We start from the raw sequence: 18,602 nt of genomic DNA, 5'->3' as shown, positions 1-18,602 counted from the left end.
GATGGCTCTGTGGCCTCTGCCCCAGGCGCTAGAGTGGCTCTGATCGCAACATGGCGACACCCAGGAGGGTCGCAACATGGCGACGCCCAGGATGGGCAGAGCATCGCCCCCTGGTGGGCAGAGCGTTGCCCCTGGTGGGCGTGCCGGGTGGATCCCGGTCGGGCGCATGCGGGAGTCTGTCTGACTGTCTCTCCCTGTTTCCAGCTTCAGAAAAATGCAAAAAAAAAAAAAAATCAAAGCAAAGAATTAAAGAAAAGAAAGAAACAATCATCTTGGAATCCTGACAAGATGGCGTTGGAGTAGGTGGACATACCAAATTCCATCTCCCAGACCAAAGTGGATTACAACTTAATTTTAAGAACTATCATCTGGAAAAATCAACTTTGGACTAAACTAAGAGGGCTCTTCAACCAAGGAACACTGAAGAAGCCACACTGAAACTGGTAGGAAAAGCGAAAACGGGGAGAGGGCTACCCAGTTCCCTGGAGCAAACAGCAGCTGGGAGAGATGCACGTGGCAGGAAGTGAGTTTAGCAGAGAGGGGAGGGTCCTGAGCCCCAGGAACAAAACCCCAGCCTGCAGCCCCAGAGCCTAGAAGAGGCATATGGACAGTATTTAGTTGGAAACAAGTCAGGATACTGTTTGTGAGAAAGAGACTGATTTCTCAGACCCAGGATTCTTTTTAAAGGGACCACACAGAAAACCTCTCTCACAACACTCACCTGGGGCTCTGGGGGATGGGGAGAGAAAAGAGGACCAAAGCAGTGGGAAGAGAGTGTAATCTAGGAGGCACAAGGAGAAACACTTTGAGAGACAGCCACCCTAACCCCTAGGACGAGTCACTCTCCAAATCTGAAGTGAATATTTCCCCTGGAAACAGCAATACCAGCAAAGGGAAGCAGGACACCAGCCAGACAAGCTCTCCCGCGGTACTTACGGCAGAGTCGCTTAGAAGGAGGGAGCTTTCAGGACTACAGTAGTGAGTCTTAGGGTCTGAGCTGCAGCACCCTACCCACATGGCTAAGGGGTCAACCAAGAGTGGGTGGTGGTGGGATGCGAAAGTGCGGATCTGTCAGCAATGGCAAAAGCCAGCTGGCCACAACTGAGGCCCAGGTGTGAGCATAGTCTTGCCCGGCTGGGGATGAGGGGACATGCAAAAGTGGTCAAGCCCAGCTGCAGGCCTCCTGAAATCCAGCCTGCGGATGAAGAGCAGGAGCCCTGGAAGGGGCGGAGACTCACCCTTGAGCAAGGGCACAGGAGCATAACTTCGCCCCACTCACCCGCAAAACCGAGGCTTGTGACCTGATGTGGGAGCCGGCTCCTTCCACAGGGGTGGAGCGAAAGCCCAGAACAGGCAGAGTCACACAACTGAGCATGGGCACGCAGCCCCGCCCGGCCCATGGAGCCAAGGCTTGCAGCTGTCCCATGAGCAGGCTCCTCCTGCTGGGGTAGGGTGAAAGCCTGGAATCAGGCAGAGACCCACAGCTGAACAAAGGTGCTCACCCCTGCCCTCAGGGCCAAGGTTTGCGGCCCAGGTGTGATGCATAACCCCACCTGTAGGGGCAGGGCGAGGGCCGAGACCACCAAGGCTTGTACACCCAAGCACGTGATTACAGCCCCTCCCATAAGGAGAGGTGGAAACCACAGCAACAGCCCCAGTGGGCTGGCACCAGAAACCCCGATACCCAAACTATCATTATTTACAGATATGATATTGTATATAGAAAACCCTAAAGTCTCAGTCAAAAAACTACTAGACCTGATAAATAAATTTGGCAAGGTGGCAGGATATAAAATTAATACTCAGACATCAGAGGCATTTTTATACACTAACAATGAACTGTCAGAAAGAGAAATTAAGGAATCAATACCCTTCACCATTGCAACCAAAAAAATAAAGTACCTAGAAATAAATTTAACCAGGGAGATTAAAGACTTGTACTCGAAAAATTATAAAACATTGATAAAAGAAATCAGAGAAGATACAAACAAGTGGAAGCATATAACATGCTCATGGTTAGGAAGAATAAACATCATTAAAATGTCTATATTACCCAAAGCAATTTATAAATTTAATGCAATACTGATTAAAATGCCAAAGACTTACTTCAAAGATATAGAACACATATTCCAAAAATTTTATGGAACCAAAAGAGAACATGAATAGCCTCAGCAATCTTGAAAAGAAAGAATAAAGTGGAAGGTATTAGTATCCTGATATCAAGTTATACTACAGGGCTATTGTACTAAAAACAGCCTGGTACTGGCATAAGAACAGGCATATAGATCAACGGAACAGAACAGAGAACCCAGAAATAAACCCACACCTTTATGAACAATTGATATTTGACAAAGGAGGTAAGAGCATACAATGGAGTAAAGACAGTCTCTTTAACAAATGGTGTTGGGAAAATTGGACAGCTATCTACAAAAAAATGAAACTAGACCACCAACTTACACCATTCACAAAAATAAACTCAAAATAGATAAAAGACTTAAATGTAAATTGTGAAACCATAAGCATCTTAGAAGAAAACATAGGCAGTAAGCTCTCCAACATCTCTCGCAGCAATACATTTGCTGATTTATCTCCATGCGCAAGTGAAATAAAGGACAGGATGAACAAATGGGACTATATCAAACTAAATAGCTTTTGCACAGCTAAAGACAATATGAACAATATAAAAAGACAAACCACACAATGGGAGAACATATTGGACAATACGTCTGATAGAGGGTTAATAACCAAAATTTATAAAGAACTTCTAAAACTCAACACCAGGAAGACAAACAATCCAATCAAAAAATGGGCAGAAGAAATGAATAGACACTTCTCCAAAGGGGACATACAGATGGCCAATAGGCAGATGAAAAAATGTTCATCATTACTAATCATTAGAGAAATGCAAATTAAAACCACAATGAGACGCCACCTCACACAAGTCAGAATGACACTCATTAACAAAACAACACAGAATAAGTGCTGACGAGGATGTGGAGAAAAGGAACCCTCCTGCACTGCTGGTGGCAATGCAGACTGGTGCAATCACTGTGGAAAACAGTATGGAGATTCCTCAAAAAATTAAATATGGAACTGCCTTTTGACCCAGCCATCTCACTTTTAGGAATATATCCTAAGAATACCAATCACTGACTCAAATGAAGAAATGCACCCCCATGTTTATGGCAGCATTGTTTACAATAGCGAAGATCTGGAAACAGCCCAAGTGTCCATCAGTAGACAAGTGGATTAAAAAGTGGTGGTACATATACACAATGGAATACTATGCGGCCATGAAAAAGAAGGGAATCTTACCTTTTGCAACAACATGGGAGGACCTGGAACCTATTATGCTAAGTGAAATAAGCCAAGCAGGGAAAGAAAAATATCATATGACCTCACTCATTTGAGGAATCAAATGAACAATGTGAAATGAGTAGCATAATAGAGACAGAGGCGGGATCAAAGGGACCAGAGGGAAAGGAAACAGAGGGAAAGGGGATAAGAGGATGGGATCAGAGAAGGGAAAGAGATTGGTGAAGTTATATATACATAACACTGCATTATAGAGAGCAGGACAGTAAATCTTGGAGGGAAGAGGGCATGGTGGGAGAGGGGCAAGGGGGAGGTTGAGGGAAACACGGGGGTGGGGGGATGTACTCGGCGGGACACTTGAATCTATATAAACACAATAAATTAAAATTAATTAATTTTTTTAAAAATCAAAGGAGAGCATCTGGGCCTATCCATTGGTGATGCTACAGAGAAGCTGGGAGATGTGGGGTCACACTGCTGCAGGTGCAGCAGCCTGCTGGAAAGGAGGCTGCTAAAATGGAGAAACACGGAGGAGGTATTGCTGCATACTGGGCTCAAGTAAAGCCTGATGTGGCAAAAAAAAAAGGGAGTAGTCAAAGCTAAAACAAAGAAAGGAAGGAAGAGGAGAAAGATGAGGAAGATGAAGAGGTGGAAGAAGATGATGATGAGAAATTGGTTCTAGCCTGACCAGGTGGTGGCGCAGTGAATAGAGCGTCGGACTGGGATGCGGAAGGACCCAGGTTCGAGACCCCGAGGTCGCCAGCTTGAGCGCCGACTCATCTGGCTTGAGCAAAGAGTTCACCAGCTTGGACCCAAGGTCGCTGGCTCCAGCAGGGGGTTACTCGGTCTGCTGAAGGCCCACAGTCAAGGCACATGTGAGAAAGCAATCAATGAACAACTAAGAAGTCGCAACGCGCAACGAGAAACTGATGATTGATGCTTCTCATCTCTCTCCATTCCTGTCTGTCTGTCCCTGTCTATCTCTGCCTATGTAAAAAAAAAAAAAAAAAAAAAAAAAAAAAATTGGTTCTAGTGTACTTTTTTTCTTGTCTATAAAGCATTTAACTCCCCTGTACATAACTCCTTTCAAATTAAAAAAAACACACACACGTAAAGCTGTATAAGATTTGTTTTTAAACTACACAGCGTCTTTTTTTATATAGTTAACACACTACTGAATGTTTCTTTAGATAACCTTGTCTTGGTGGTATTTTCAATAGCCACTAACCTTCCCTGGTACAGTATGGGGGTTGTAAGCTGGCATGGAAATTTAAAGCAAGTTTTTAATGGTGCACAGCACAAATTAGTTATATATGGGGATGGTAGTTTTTTATCTTCAGTTGTCTCTGAATCAACTGATACAAAATAATGGTTGTTCTGTTAACTGAATACCACTCTATAATTGCAAAAAAAAAAGTTGCAGCTGTTTTTTTGACATTCTAAATGCTACTGATAAAAATTTTTTATTAGTAGAAGGAAACTACAGTATAAATCTATACAAAAAGATGAAAATTAAAAATAGAACAGATCCAGATGGTTTTTTATGGGCAAGGTTACCAAATAAGGGGTGAGGCAGATCTTATACATATTTCTAGAAAATAAATGAAGAGGAAATACTGCCCAATTTTCTTTTTGTGGCAGGTATAAAGTAACATTTGTAGTAAAGACTGCTAGTTGCCTTATTACCTTTTCTCCCCTTGTCTCTCATAACAAAAGGACCATTAATTTTAAGTTCAAATAAAGGTCATGCTCTCCAGAATTTCTTGCAACTAGGTGTAGCCACATGACTAAGCTCTAGGCGAAAGAAGTAGGCAGATGATGTTTGCAACTTCTGATTCATGTCTTTAATGATAGAGAACATGCCACTCCTTCACCTTGCTACTTGGAAAATGCATGAGACATTTGGACAATACAAACTGGGGATGGCTGAGCAGAACTACCTACCAAACCAGCCTTAAGGCACCTACTGCCAAATAGTATATAACAAAGATATAAACTTTTTCATTCAAGCCACTGCTATTTTTGGTATCTGTTACACACAGCCAAATCTGTGTACTAAGTAGATCACCTTAGATACTGTTAACATAAAAATAAAAGGCTAAAATGAGAGGCAGCAAGCATTTATTTGAGATCCAAAAGAAAGGCTATTCAAGAATCACTGGTCTTGGCCAGATAGCTCAGTTGGTTGGAACATTGCCCCAATTTGCCTAGGTTGTGGGTTCAATCCCTGGTCAGGGCACAAACACGAATCATTCAATGAATGCATAAATAAGTGGAACGACAAATCAATGTTTGTCTCTTTCTATCTCTATCCAGCGACCTCAGTGTTCCGGGTTGATGCTTGATCCACTGAGCCACCACAGGTCAGACAGAATGGTTTTTACATTAGAAAATATATTAATGTAAATCATTATATTAACAAATTAAAAATTAAAACCGTATGATTATCACCTGACCAGGCAGTGGCGCAATGAATGGAGCATTGAACTGGGTTACAGAGGACCCAGGTTTGAAACCCCGTGGTCTCCGGCTTGAGCACAGGCTCACTAGCTTGAGCGGAGCGCCAGCCCACTGGCTTGAGTGAGGGATCATGGACATAACCCCATGGTCACTAGTTTGAGCCCAAAGGTTGCTGGCTTGAAGCCTAAGGTCTCTGGCTTGAGCAAGGGGTCACTCACTCTGCTGTAGCCACCTCGTCAAGGCACATATGAGAAAGCAATCAGTGAACAACTAAGGTGCCGCAATGAAGAATTGAAGCTTCTCATCTCTCTCCCTTCCTATCTCTCTGTCCTTATTTGTCCATCCCTCTGACTCTCTCTCTATCTCTTTCAAAAAACCCCAACAATATAATTATCTCAATAGAAGCCAAAATAAATTCATACCCATTCATAAAAAAATAAATGAAAACTTAATAGTATCTAAAAATAGAAAAGAATATCTTGACCAAGAAAGGGCATCTATCAAAAACCCACTGCTACTTCATTCTTAACATTAAATGAATAAACAATAAATTTTTTAAAGTATTCTTACTAAAGTCAAGAACAAGCTAAAGATTGTCACTATTATCACTTTACTGAACTTTGAATTGAAGAACATGACCATTTCAGTAAGAATAACATTTTTCTCTCTTTCTTCAGTTTTTATTTATTTATTCGAGCAAAGAGAGAGGAAAGGAGAGAGAGAGAGAGAAGACTATCAATCAGATCTGATACGTGTCCTGACTTTGGGATTGAACCAGCAACCTCTGTGATTTGGGACAATGCTCTAATCAACTGAGCTATCTGACCAGGGCAAGAATAACATTTTGCTTAAGGTCTAAGGGTTGGGGGAAAATAACAAGCTGATATGATTGCCTCTAAAAAAAAAAAAAAAAAAAAGACAAGAACCTTGACAGCTGCCTGCAACCAGAAGCTGATGAAAACAGGTATGGGCTGACCTGGGACAGCCAAATCTCCTCCCCCTGCAAACTCCCAAAGCTGGAAGATTACATTCTAAAGAGATTGCCTCTTCCCAGAACTGCATTTTAAATTTAAATATAAAAGCAAATCCCTGCCTAGGATATTGATCAATGGAGTGGCAACAAAGAGAGTGGTGACACTAGTTCTCTGGTGTCTTTCACTGTCCACACTGTAATCCCTAACCCCTGTTACCATACACAGTAACTGAGAACAACCCCTACTCCATCCCAGAAAACATGTGCTCACAAGCCTAAAAAATCAGAACCTGAGGCCCTGGCTGGTTGGCTCGGTGGTAGAACATTGGCCTGGCATGCGGAAGTCCCGGGTTCAATTCCCGGCCAGGGCACACAGGAGAAGCGCCCATCTGCTTCTCCACCCCTCCCCCTCTCCTTCCTCTCTGTCTCTCTCTTCCCCTCCCGCAGCCGAGGCTCCACTGGAGCAAAAGATGGCCCGGGTGCTGGAGATGGCTCCTTGGCCTCTGCCCCAGGCGCTAGAGTGGCTCTGGTCGCGACAGAGCGACGCCCCGGATGGACAGAGCATCGCCCACCTGGTGGGCGTGCCGGGTGGATCCCGGTCGGGCGCATGCGGAGTCTGTCTGACTGCCTCCCCGTTTCCAGCTTCAGAAAAAAAAAAAAAAAATCAGAACCTGAGTTGTATAGCTATAATAGTGACATGCTTGCCTTGCCAGATAGCTCTGTTGGTTGGAACGTCGTCCTGGTGCACAGAGGTTGCCAGTTCGGTTCCCAGTCAGAGCATATGCAGGAACAGATTGATGTTTCTGTCTCTCTCTCTCCCTTCCTCTCTGGAATCAATAAATAATTTTTTTTTAAAAAGTAACATGCCCAAAAGAAGCCACATAAACCACTTGAAGCAGAATTATTAAAATTGTTGAGCCTGACCTGGTGGTGCAGTGGGTAGAGCATCAGCCTGGAATACTGAGGTCTAAGGTTGTTGGTTTGAAACCCTGGGCTTGCCTGGTCAAGGCACATACAAGAAGCAACTACTGAAAGTTGATGCTTCCTGTTCTGTCCACGTCCCCTTTCTATCTCTCTCTCTCCTCTCTCTAAAATCAATAAGTAAAATATTTTAAGAAAAAGGAGGAGAAGGAAGAAGAGGAGGAGGAGCAGAAAGAAAGAAAGAAAAAGAAAAGAAACAGTTGGACTAAGAAGTTAAAACAAGATAATAAATATACTCAAAAAGATAAAGGAGAAGATTAGTGACATATATAAGAACAAAGTCTTATTTTTTTAAGTAGACATATTGGATATAAAATATATGTATTAGTTGAAATAAAGAACATTAACAATTGGGGAAAACAAAGGAAGGATACAGAGGGAGAACAAATGGGTGAGTTGGAAGATTAGAGTGAGAAAATCTCTCAAAGGGCAAAAAAAATTTAAAGTCATAGAATATTTTAAAAGAAGTTAAAAAAAAAACAGAAAGAAGTGTGGACATCAGGAGAATAAGATTCCCCAAAGATAGGAAAAAGAAAAACAAAAAAGAAGAGATGTCCCTAGCCAGTTGGCTCAATGGTAGAGCGTCAGCCCTGCATGTGGAAGTCCCAGGTTCAATTCCAAGCCAGGGCACACAGGAGAAGTGCCCAGCTGCTTCTCCACCCCTCTCCCTCTCCTTTCGCTCTATCTCTCTCTTCCCCTCCTGCAGCCAAGGCTCCGTTGGGGCAAAGTTGGCCCGAACGCTGAGGATAGCTTCATGGCCTCCACCTTAGGCGCTAGAATGGCTCCTGTTGTAGCAAAGCAATGCCCCAGAGGGGCCCAGCATCACCCCCTGGTGGGCATGCTGGGTGGATTTCGGTAGGGCGTATGCGGGAGTCTATCTGTCTGCCTCCCGCCCCCCCACCCCTTCTCACTTCAGATAAATAAATAAATAAATAAATAAATAAATAAATAAATAAGAGGAAAAAGTAGCTGAAGAAATAATGGTGAAAAATTTCTGAGAATTAGAGGAAGGTGAAGAATCTCAGGTTGAAAGATCTCATAGAATGCTAAATAAAGTAACAAAGGGAGGAACAGCACATCCAGATTCGTTATATTGAAATCTAAGGGAGCCTAACTGGTGGTAGCACAATGGGTAGAGCATCAACCTGGCACGCTGAGGTCCCAGGTTCAAAACCAAGGTCACCACCAGCTTGGGCGTGAGCTCATCTGAGCACAGGCTTACCAGCTTGAGCACAGGCTCACCAGCTTGAGCATGGAATCATCAATGTGACCCCATGGATTCTGGCTTGAAGCTCAAGGTCACTGACTTGAGCCCAAGGTCACTGGCTTGGCTAGAGCCACCCAGTCAAGGCACATATGAGAAAGCAATCAATGAACAACTAGGTACCGCAACTATGAGTTGGTGCTTCTCATCTGTCTCTCTTCCTGTCTGTCCCTCTCTATCTGTCTCTCTCTCTCTCTCTCTCTCTCTCTCTACAAAATCTAAGGGAATTCCACAAGAGCTACTCAATCTGCTCTTGGGCTGCTGGTCCTAGCATGCTGGGCCAGCCAGGTCCTGTGGTCCAGGGGAATCCATAGACGTCCACCCAGACCCTGGACAGGCTGCTGAGGATACCACCACTTTTACTAATATGATTCACACTCAGTGGTGGTGGTTTTCTGTGCAAGAACTGAGAAACCATCGGTGTTTTACTTGGAAGCATGGCTAGCTGACTCAATCTTGGTTAGGCCCAAACCATAATTCCGGAAATAGTGGATGAACCAGGTCTTACTGATGGTACACATTAAATTCTGGAAACTTAGTGGAAATCACCATCTCCAGACAGTCCTGTGTACAAAAATCGGGTGAACAGCATGCTCCTGAGCCTGGCATCAAGGTACCAGGAACACCATGCCCAAGATGAGAAGATGAGACAGCTTGAGGAGTTTTTGAAAGTCCATGCATCAGGTCTCTAGACTGCCAGCCTCCTGGTGCATAAGTGATGTCAAGAGCATTAGGAGAACATACCTACGTCTGCTACTGAAGTTCAAAAGAAGCAAGTATCCTTAAATCTCAACATTCTTTCCTCCTTTTCCTTGATGGATAGTGGTTTGATTATTTTGATGCAAATGTGAATGCTGTTGTAGTGAAGAAATAAATTTCCTTTTTGTCAAAAAAAAAAGAACAAACATCAAAGTCAAACATTGAATTTAAGAACATCAAAATCCATCTGATCTATAGTGACACAGTGGATAAAGCGTCTACCTGAATGCTGTAGTTGCCAGTTCAAAACCCTGGGCTTGCCTAATCAAGGCACATATGAAAAGCAACTGCTACAAGTTGATGCTTCTTGCTCTTCCCCACCACCTTTCTCTCTCTCTCTCTCTCCTTTCTCTAAAATCAGTTTTTTAAAAATAAAACTTCTAAACTCCTCTGCCCTGGTTGGATGGCTCAGTTGGTTAGATAGAGCATCATCCTGAAATAGTTGCTAGTTCGACCCCCAATCAGAGCACGTACAAGAACAGATCAATGTTCCTCTCTCTCTCTCTCTCTCTCTCTCTCTCTTTCTCTCTCCTCTTTCTCTCTCTCTCTCTCCCCCCTTCCTCTCTAAAGTTAATAAATAATAAAAATATATTTTAAAAAAATTCTAAATACCTCCAAAAGCCATTCTCCAAAGAATTAAATTGACACCAGACTTCTCAACAGAAACACAATAAGTTTAACAGTCTTAGAGAAAGTACCTCAAATAAAAACAAATAAATCAAGATGATGCCTGAGATAGGAATGGTGGAATTGGTTAAATAATATAATGTAATAATCTGATTATTTTAAAAGGCCAAATGAGGAGGGCGGGTGGAGGAAGGGAGAGAGAAAGAAAATGGAAATGCAGTGATTGATTAGAGGGCAGTCTCTAGCTGTTGCAGATTATATTTGCAGCTGGACTCTGTCAGCAGATTAGCTGAAAGCAAAAACATCTTGGCACAGAATTTTATTATCAGCATGAGGAAAAGTACTTGAAGGACACGAGACCTAGCCTTTGTTTGGGAACTTACACAAAAGGAAAATCAACCTGAATTTAAGAATTGTCGGCCTTGGCTGGTTGGCTCAGTGGTAGAGCACTGGTCTGGCATGTAGATGTCCTGAGTTTGATTCCAAGTCAGAGCACATAGGAGAAACAACCATGTGCTTCTCCACTGCTCCTACTCCCCTTCTAGCTCTCTCTCTTTCTTTCTTTCTTTCTCTCTTCCTCTCCACAGCCATGGCTCAATTGGTTTGAGTGCATCGGCCTTGGTCACTGAGGATGATTCCATGGAGCCTCCACCTCAGGCAATAAAAATAGCTCGGTTGCAAGCATGGCCCCAGATGGTCAGAGCATAAGCCTCAGATGGGGGTTGTCAGGTAGATCCCAATCAAGGATCATGCAGAAGTCTGTCTTTCCATTTCCCCTCTTCTCATTTGGAAAAGAAGAAAAAAAAAGAATTGTTGCTTGGCCTGTGGTGGCACAGTGGATAAAGTGTCAACTTGAAACACTGAGGTCGCCAGTTTGAAACGTAGACAAGGCACATATGACAAGCAATCAATCAGTGAATAACTCAAGTGAAGCAACTATGAGTTTATACTTCTCACTCCACCTCACTCTCTCCTGCCTCTGTAAAATCAATAAAAATAAAATCTAAGTTTACCTTTAAAAAAAGGAATTGTAAAATATGGGATATGAGAGAGAGGTAAGGGCAAGACCAAACGGATTTAAGGTTGTGAAAAGTACTTTTCCCACTAAGGGAAATATAAAATGAATAATACACTTAGAAATTATTCAGAGGAATAACATGGAGTAACAACCACAACATTTTAAAAATATAGAATGTATAATATAACTTTTAAAATATAAGAAGAGCCTGATCTGTGGTGGCACAGTAGAGGTTGCCAGTTCAAAACCCTGGGTTTGTCTGGTCAAGGCACATATGGAAGATAATGCTTCCTGCTCCTCCCCGCTTCTCTCTCTCTCTCCCTCTCTCTCTTCTTTCTAAAGTGAATTTTAAAAATAATAAATAAATAGATAAATAGATAGATAAATAAATAAATAAAATATAAGAAGAAAGTTGTCCAATTGTGCACCTAAAGTCAGTATAATTTTGTTAACCAGTCTCACCCCAATAAAGTCAACAAAAAGGGAAAAAAATAGCCCTGGCCAGTTGGCTCAGCGGTAGAGTGTTGGCCTGGTGTGTGGAAGTCCTGGGTTTGATTCCTGGTCAGAACACACAGGAGAAGTGACCATTTGCTTCTCCACCCCTCCCCTCTCCCTTCTCTCTCTTTTTCTCTCTTCCCCTCCTGCAGCCATGGCTCAGTTGGAGCAAGTTGGCCCCCGGTGCTGAGGATAGCTCCATGGCTCCACCTCAGGTGCTAAAATAGCTTGGCTGCAGAGCAGAGTGGTTCAGATGGGCAGAGCATCAGCTGGTAAGGGGCTTTCTGGGTGGATCCCGGTCATATGAGGGAGTCTGTCTCTGCCTTCCTGCTTCTCACTTAATAAAAAAATAATAAATAAAAAGGGGAAAATAGATTTTAAGTTCATTATCCTAAGACTTTTTTTATTAATTTATTGTGTTTACATAGATTCTAGTGTCCCCCAATACATCCTCCCCTCCCCCTTGTTCCTCAGTACATCCGTCCTGTCCCCCTCCCCATAACACTCTTCCCCCTTCCCTCCAGGATTTGTTTTTCTGCTCTCATCCCATCCTATCACCCTATCATCTGTTTTCCCTTATTCTGCTTTCCTTCTAGATCAGTGGTTCTCAACCTTTCTAATGCCGTGACCCCACAATACAGTTCCTCATGTTGCGGTAACCCCAAACCAAAAAATAATTTTCATGGCTACTTCATAACTGTAATTTTGCTACAGTTATGATTCGGAATGTAAATACCTGATATGCATTATGTATTTTCTGATGGCTTTAGGCGACCCCACTGGGGTCGCGACCCACAGGTTGAGAACCGCTGTTCTAGATCATTTGATCCCACCTCTGTTTCTATTCCGCTCCTCAGTTCATATTGTTCGTCGGATTCCTCAGAAGAGTGAGGTCATATGATATTTTTCTTTCTCTGCCTGGCTTATTTCACTTAACATAATAGTTTCCAAGTCCATCCATGTTGTCACAAAAAATAATATTTTCTTCTTTTTCATGGCCCCATAGTATTCCACTGTGTATATGTACCACTACTTTTTAATCCACTCGTCCACTGACGGGCTATTTCCAGATCTTGGCTATTGTGAACAATGCTTCCATAAACATGCGGGTGCATTTCTTCTTTAGATTTGTTGATGTGGCGTTCTTGAGATATATTCCTAAAAGTAGGATGTCTGAGTCAAAAGGCAGTTCAATTTTTAATTTTTTGAGGAATCTCCATACTGTTTTCCACAGTGGCTGCACCAGTCTGCATTGCCACCAGCAGTGCCGGAGGGTTCCCTTTGCTCCACATCCTCGCCAGCACTTATTCTGTGTTGTTTTGTTGATGAGCGCCATTCTGAATGGTGTGAGGTGATATCTCATTGTGGTTTTAATTTGCATTTCTCTAATGATTAGTGATGTTGAACATTTTTCATATGCCTGTTGGCCATCTGTATGTCCTCTTTGGAGAAGTGTTTATTCATCTATTTTGCCCATTTTTTGATTGAACTCTTTATCTTCCTGGTGATGAGTTTTACATGTTCTTTCTAAATTTTGGTTATTAACCCCTTATCAGATATATTGTCGAATATGTTCTCCCATTGTGTGGTTTGCTTTTTTATTTTGTTAATATTGTCTCTAGCCTGACCGGGTAGTAGCGCAGTGGATAGAGCGTCAGACTGGGATGCCAAGGACCCAGGTTCGAGACCCCGAGGTCGCCAGCTTGAGCATGAGCTCATCTGGCTTGAACAAAATGCTCACCAGCTTGGACCCAAGATCTCAGGCTTAAGCAAGGGGTCCCTCGGTCTGCTGACGGCCCGCGGTCAAGGCATATATGAGAAAGCAATCAATGAACAGTTAAGGTGTCGCAACAAAAAACTGATGATTGATGCTTCTCATCTCTCTCCATTTCTGTCTGTCTGTTCCTATCTATCCCTCTCTCTGACTATGTAAAAAAAAAATTTTTTTTAATATTGTCTTTAGCTGTGCAAAAACTTTTTAGTTTGATATAGTCCCATTTGTTTATCCTGTCCTTTATTTCCCTTGTGCATGGAGATAAATCAGTAAATATATTGCTGTGAGTGATGTTGGAGAGTTTATCGCCTATGTTTTCCTCTAGGATGCTTAAGGTTTCATGACTTATATTTAAGTTTTTTATCCATTTTGACTTTATTTTTGTGAATGATGTAAGTTGGGGGTCTAATTTCATTTTTTTGCAGGTAGCTGTCCAATTTTCACAACACCATTTGTTAAAAAGACTGTCTTTACTTCATTGTATGATATTACCACCCTTGTCAAATATCAACTGTTCATAAAGGTGCGGGTTTATTTCTGGGTTCTCTGTTCTGTTCCGTTGATCTATATGCCTGTTCTTATACCAGTATCAAACTGTTTTGAGTACAATGGCCTTGTAGTATAACTTGACGTCCGGAAGTGTGATACCACCCACTTTATTCTTTATTTTCAAGATTGCTGAGGCTATTCATGTTCTATTTTGGTTCCATATAAATTTTTGAAATATTTGTTCTATATCTTTGAAGTATGTCCTTGGTATTTTAATAGGAATTGCATTGAATTTATAAATTGCTTTGGGTAATATGGACATTTTAATGATGTTTATTCTTCCTAGCCATGAACACTGTATATGCTTCAACTTGTTTGTATCTTCCTTGATTTCTTTTATCAATGTTTTATAATTTCTGAGTACAAGTCTTTAACCTCCTTCGTTAAATTTACTCCTAGGTATTTTTTTCTTGCAATAGGGGGTTGTTTTCATAATTTCTCTTTCAGACAGATCATTGTTGGTGTATAAAAATGCCTCTGGCCTGACCAGGTGGTGGCGCAGTGGATAGAGCGCCAGACTGGGATGCGGAAGGACCCAGGTTAAAGACCCCAGGATAGCCAGCTTGAACATTGGCTCATCTGGTTTGAGCAAAAAAATTCACTAGCATGGACCCAAGGTCACTGGCTCAAGCGGGGGGTTACTCAGTCTGCTGAAGGTCCGCGGTCATGGCACATAAGAGAAAGCAATCAATGAACAACTAAGGTGTCGCAATGAAAAACTGGTAATTGGTGCTTCTCATCTCTCTCCGTTCCTGTCTGTCTGTCCCTATCTATCCCTCTCTCTGAATCACTCTCTGTCCCTGTAAAAAAATTAAAAAATAAAAATTAAAAAAAAATGCCTCTGATTTCTGAATATTAATTTTATATCCTGACACCTTGCTGAATTCATTTATCAGGTCCAGTAGTTTTTTTGACTGAGATTTAGGGTTTTCTATGTACAGCAGTGGTCCCCAACCCCTGGGCCGCGGACCGGTACCGGTCTGTGGGCCATTTGGTACTGATGATCCACAGAGAAAGAATAAATAACTTACATTATTCCCATTTTGTTTATATTTAAGTCTGAACGATATTTTATTTTTAAAAAATGACCAGATTCCCTCTGTTACTTCCGTCTAAGACTCACTCTTGACGATTTCTCGGTCACGTGATACATTTATCCGTCCCACCCTAAAGGCTGGTTCATGAAAATATTTTCTGACATTATACCGGTCTGTGGCCCAAAAAAGGTTGGGGACCACTATTTTACAGTATCATATCATCAGCAAATAATGATAGTTTTACTGTTTTACTTCTTCTTTTCCAATTTGGATGCCTTTTATTTCTTCTTTTTGTCTGATTGCTGTGGCTAGGACTTCCAGAACTATATTGAATAAGAGTGGTGAAAGGGGGCACCCCTGTCTTGTTCCTGATCTTAAGGGGATTGCTGCTTTTTTTTTTCCAGAGACAGAGAGAGAGTTAGAGAGAGGGATAGATTGGGACAGACAGACAGGAATGAAGAGAGATAAGAAGCATCAATCATTAGTTTTTCGTTGCGCATTGCGACACATTAGTTGTTCATTGATTGCTTTCTCATATGTGCCTTGACCGCGGGCCTTCAGCAGACCGAGTAACCCCTTGCTCGAGCCAGCGACCTTGGGTCAAAGCTGGTGAGCTTTTGCTCAAACAAGATAAGCCCATGCTCAAGCTGGCGACCTCAGGGTCTCGAACCTGGGTCCTTGGCATCCCAGTCCGACGCTCTATCCACTGCGCCACCGCCTGGTGAGGCAAAGGGATTGTTTTTAACTTTTGCCCATTGAGTATAATGTTGGCTGTGGGCCTGTCATGGATGTCCTTTACCATATTGAGGTATGTTCCCTGTATTCCCACTTTGCTAAGAGTTTTGATCATAAGTGAGTGCTGGATTTTATCAAATGCTTTTTCTGCATCTACAGTGTGTCCATAAAGTCATGGTCCACTTTTGACCGGTCACAGGAAAGCAACAAAAGATGATAGAAATGTGAAATCTGCACCAAATAAAAGGAAAACTCTCCTAGTTTCATACCTATTCAGTGCAGTTTGATGTGGGCTTACGCACAGATTTTTTAGGGCTCCTTAGGTAGCTATCCCGTATAGCCTCTACAGACTCGTCACTGACTGACTGATGGCCTAACAGATGGGGTTTTTCCACCAAACTGCCGCTTTCCTTCAACTGCTTATCCCACCGAGTAATGTTATTTCTATGTGGTGGCGCTTCGTTATAAACACGCCGATATTCATTCTGTACTTTGGTCATGGATTCGAATTTAGCGAGCCACAGAACACACTGAACTTTCCTCTGTACCATCCACATCTCAACTGGCATGGTCGTGGGCTGCTCCGCTGTATACACAGTGTTTTGTCATAATCTGTGCATGCGCACATGCTGCCACATCATCCTACAGAAACTGGGAGGGTTTTCCTTTTATTTGGTGCAGATTTCACATTTCTATTGTCTTTTGTTGATTTCCTGTGACCAGTCAAAAGTGCACCATGACTTTACAAACATACTGTATTGATTTTATCATGTAATTTTTCTTCTTTTATTTGTTTATATGATGAATCACATTGATTGATTTGCAAATATTGTACCAGCCTTACCTCCCCAAAATAAATCCCACTTGATCATGATGTATGATTTTTTCATGTATTTCTGGATTCGGTTTGCTAATATTTTGTTGAGAATTTTAGCATCTAAATTCATCAGGGATATTGGCCTATAGTTTTCTTTCTTTGTGTTGTATTTGCCTGGTTTTGGAATCAGAATTATGCTTGCCTCATAAAATGAGCTTGGAAGTTTTCCCTCCTCTTGAATTTTTTGAAATAGCTTGAGAAGAATAGGAGTTAGTTCTTTTTTGAATGTTTGGTAGAATTCACCTGAGAAGCCATCTGGCCCAGGGCTTTTGTTTGTTGGGAGCTGTTTGATAACTGTTTCGATCTCATTTGTTGTAATTGGTCTATTTAGGTTTTCTGATTCCTTCAGACTGATTTTAGAAAGATTATCTTTTTCAAAGAATTTGTCCATTTCACGTAGGTTGTCTAATTTTTTGGCATACAGTTCTTCATAGTATTTTCTTACAATCCTTTGAATATCTGCTGTGTTCGTTGTTACTTCTCCACCCTCATTTCTAATTTTATTTATTTGAGTTCTTTCTCTTTTTTTTCTTGGTGAGTCTGGCTAAAGGTTCATTGATCTTGTTTACTTTTTCAAAGAATCAGATCTTGATTTCATTGATCTTTTGTATTGTTTTTTTAGCCTCTGTGTCACTTATTTCCACTCTGATCTTTATTATTTCCTTCCTACAACTTCCTCTAGGCTTTACTTGCTGTTCTTTTTCTAGTTCTTTTAGTTGCAGGATTAAGTTGTTTATTTGAGCTTATTCTAGCTTCTTAAGGTATGCCGGTAATGCCATGAACTTCCCTCTCAGGAATGCTTTTGCTGTGTCCCACAGATTTTGAGTTGTTGTATGCTCATTTTCATTTGTTTCAAGGAAGTTTTTTATTTCTTCCTTGATCTCATTGTTGACGCATTTGTTGTTTAATAATATGCTGTTTAGTTTCCAAGTGTTTGAATGTTTTTCATTTTTCCTATTGTAGTTGATTTCTAGTTTCATGCCATTGTGGTCAGAGAAGATGCTTAATATGGTTTCAGTCTTCTTAAATTTGTTGAGACTCATTCTATGCCCTAATATGTGGTCTATCTGAGAGAATGCAACATGTGCACTTGAAAAAAATGTACATTCTGCTGCTTTAGGGTGAAAGGTTCTGAAAATAACTATTAAATCCAGTTGATCTAGTATGTCCTTTAATTCTGCTATTTCTTTGCTAATTTTCTTTCTTGAGGATCTATCAATTGATGTTAGTGGGGTATTGAAATCCCCTACTATTATAGTATTGCTGTTGATCTCGCCCTTTATGTCCATCAAAAATCTGCTTTATATATTTAGGTGCTCCTATATCAGGTGCATAGATATTTATAATGGTTATCTTTTCCTGTTGGATTGCTCTTTTTATCATTATGTAGTGACTTTCTTTATCCTTTACGTTAGTCTTTGTTTTAAAGTCTATTTTGTCAGATATAAGTATTGCTAACCCAGCTTTCTTTTTTTCATTTCCATTTGCATGAAATATTTTTTTTCCATCCTTTTACTTTCAGTCTATGTGTATCTTTTGTTTTGAGGTGCATCTCCTGTAGACAGCATATGTACAGATCCTGTTTTCTTATTCATTCAGCTACCCTATATCTTTTGATTGGAGCACTTAATTCATTTATATTTAAGGTTATTATTGATATGTAGTTGTTTATTGCCATTTTTTTAAATTTATATTTCTCTTTTACTATATATATATATTTTTTTTTTCCCCTGCTTTG

This window comes from Saccopteryx bilineata, chromosome 2, assembly GCF_036850765.1.
Source record: "Saccopteryx bilineata isolate mSacBil1 chromosome 2, mSacBil1_pri_phased_curated, whole genome shotgun sequence".
NCBI classification, from domain to species: domain Eukaryota; kingdom Metazoa; phylum Chordata; class Mammalia; order Chiroptera; family Emballonuridae; genus Saccopteryx; species Saccopteryx bilineata.
The sequence above is the reverse complement of the archived record's forward strand: the minus strand, read 5'-3'. Positions refer to the sequence as shown.